Genomic DNA, 3,246 nt, shown 5'->3' with positions numbered 1-3,246 from the left:
TTTTTAATAGTATCCTGCAGATTCCTGACAATATGTTTTAGATTTCTAATTTCCTCTTCTTTTCTTTGGTCTGACTGTATCCTTTCCTGTTCTCTGTCTTCTAAGTCCGATATTCTCTCTTCTGCTTCACCCATTCTGTTCGTAAGGCTCTCTATTGTGTTTTTCATTTGATCTATTGAATTCTTCACTTCATTAGGATTTCTCGTCACTATCACAGTTTCCTGTTGTACTAGTTGTTTCGTTTCATTTTGATTCCCCCTTAATATTTCATTTTCACAAGAGAGATTTTCTATCTTGTCCATTAAGGATTTCTGTAGTTCAAGAATTTGTTTTTGAGAACTTCTTAATGTTCTTATCAATTTTTTGAGATCTTCTTCTTGCATTTATTCTAACTCATCATCTTCATAATCTTGAATTGGTGTGTCTTTTTCATTTGGGGGCGTCATGGTGACTTCCTTGTTTTTATTGCCTCGGTTTTTGCGTTTGTTATTTGGCATATTGGAGATATTTGGTTTCTTCACTGTGGTGCTTTTTCTTGTTATACTATGACTCTAGATTAAGTGGACTGTCTGTCTTTGATGGAGCCTTAGGGCTTGAGATGGGTGTGGCCTGAGAGCTCTGTTTGGTGTGCCAAAGGTGACACTCCCAGGTTAGGCATGGTAGATCTCTCTCTCTCTCTTTCTTTCTTTTTTTGATTCAAAAGGGAAGTTATTCTGCACAGCTGAATGAAGTTGAAGGTAGTTAGCAGGCAAATGATATACCCACAGGAGCCAGAGATGGGAAGCTCTTTCCCAAGGACCACACAGGGTATCTGTTCTGCCCTCAGGGTGGGCTCAGATTCTCCTTCACTCTCCCACTGAGTTGCCAAAGTTACCGAATTGTAGCGTCTCTGGAGAGTACTCACGTGAATTCCGTGAGTTCTCTCCCCCACCGTCTCTTTTTTCACAGTCTCAGTTCAGTAGCACCACAAATTTACTAGGTCCTAATCTCCTGTCAATTTGCCCCACCCAGAGTCAGGTTTTTCTCCTAGGTTCAGGGCCGGTGCAGACCTGAGGTTGCTCTGCTTATGACGTATGTCTAAGATGGCACCTGCTCTTTGTCTTGCTCGCCCTTGAGAGGTGAGCAGAGAGAGAGAAACCCGTGTCCGTACCAGTCACCTTTTTTTTAATCTCTCTCTCTCTTCTAGTTAGCCTGGTGAACTTTTCCCTCCGGGGTCATTCCCTCTAGTCTCCTCTCTCCGCTTGCCTGCCGGTGTCTCAGGCTATTGAGGTTCGGCTCACCTAACGTTCCAGCACTGGTGTGTTGAGTCTGCCACTGGTGTCCCGAACTTTGGGCTCCCACGCTCTCCATGCAGGTCCACTGTGAATCACGCGTTCCGGAAGAGTTTCTTCTGCTGTTTCCTCCCCTACTCTTCCTTGAATCTGCAGTATCTCCACTTTTATTAAACTGTCTCTCCCCAGACTATCAGTGTGCTCCCTTCCTATTCCACCATCTTGCCTCCGACCGAATGCACAATTGCTATATATTATTTTATATACAGTTTTTTCCAGAGGAAGTGACAGTCTTTCAGTTCTTGGTTCATGTTGCAACATCATATGTACGTATGTATGTATATTATATAGATATTATCTCTATATTTTATATATAGGTGTTGTATAACCATGTATAGAGTTTCTATATATTGTTTGATATATAGTGTCCATAAATATTTGCTATCCACATTGGTCATTCATACTTTGTACATAGAATGAGGTAATTTGGAAATCCTAGCTGAATGTATCAAATAATATTTAGTTTTTTATTTCATATTTTTCTGTTTCTCTCCTCATTCTTCTACATGTCTGTCAATTGCTCATCCTCTCATTTCTTTCACCATCTTCTGCCTGGTGCCAAATGGTCTAGAAGGCTATTTGGTACACTGGGCATTTGTGATCTGTTTTATGCCATTTTGATCTGTTTTATGCTGTATTCCTTATCTCTAAGAACAGTTTATCAGGAATTATTGTATATTCTAATATTGGTGAATCTAACATTGGATGGTATAGTGTCTAAAACTATTGATAGTTCAATATGGCTTGTTTTCCAATTATCATCAACAAAGGTATTTTCTCCTGGGTTTGCATGTCTAATATTTGCACTGAAATATTCCAACTGTATTATAAAGCTGACTTTAATATTAAATGAGAATTGAATGAATAAATACACTATTGAATGTATAAAATCTGCAAACAGGGGAAGACGCTGTGGCACAGTAGGTTAGCGTCCTTGCCAGAAGCTCCAGCATTCCATATGGGGGCCGGTTTGAGACTCGGTGCTCCATTTATCATCCAGATCTCTGCTATGCCCTGGGAAAGCAGCAGAAAATAGACCAAGTCTCTAGGATTCTGCACTAGGAACTTCTGCCTCCTGGATTCAGATCACTGCAGCTCTGTCAAATGTGGCCAATAGGGAAGTGAATGAACAGATGGAAGACCTCTCTCCCTCTACCTCTTCTCTCTCTGTGTAAACTCTTCCAAATAAATGAATAAATCTTAGAAAACAGCAAATGTGTAACTCATTTTATTAAAATATGAATATTACAATGTCCACCAGGTGACAATGAAAACACAGAAATGAAAAGTTTCAAGGAGAGCTTTTATCTGAGATGAGTTTGTGTTTGTGAACATGAAACACAGGCTAAGAAATTTATACACAGTATTATTTTTGAAGAGAGGAGGATTAGGAAAAGTGTGAGTGTGTAGTGGATATAACCACCACTTGTAACTATGACATCCCATGTGGGTGCCAGTTCATATCCTGGCTGTTCCACTTGGAATCCTATTCCCTGTTAATGATTCAAAAAAAGCAGTAGAAGATGGCCGAAGATGCTGACACTCAAATGGACAACTGAAATGATCTTGCTTTGACATGAACCAGCACTGGGCCACAGCAGATATCTTCAGAGTCTATCACCAGATGGAAGGTTTCTCTGATTATCCCTTCCTTTTCTGTAATTGGTGCTTCAGAACAAAACCATTTTAAGAGAAACATAAACTGTTCATAAGAAGGTTACATTCTGCAAGTTATTTTATAACATCAGAATGCAAAATTGGTTTTAAAATCTTTTTTTAATCTTTTCTTAACTTTTATTTAATGAATATAAATTTCCAAAGTACAATTTATGGATTACAATGGCTTCCCCCCCATACCGTCCCTCCCACCCGGTTTTAAAATCTTAATCTCTAACAAATGAAAACTGTGAGAGCC

This window comes from Oryctolagus cuniculus, chromosome 16 (genome assembly GCF_051225735.1).
Source record: "Oryctolagus cuniculus isolate XC-2025 breed Fujian yellow rabbit chromosome 16, ASM5122573v1, whole genome shotgun sequence".
NCBI lineage: Eukaryota > Metazoa > Chordata > Mammalia > Lagomorpha > Leporidae > Oryctolagus > Oryctolagus cuniculus.
Note: the sequence above shows the minus strand (reverse complement) of the source record.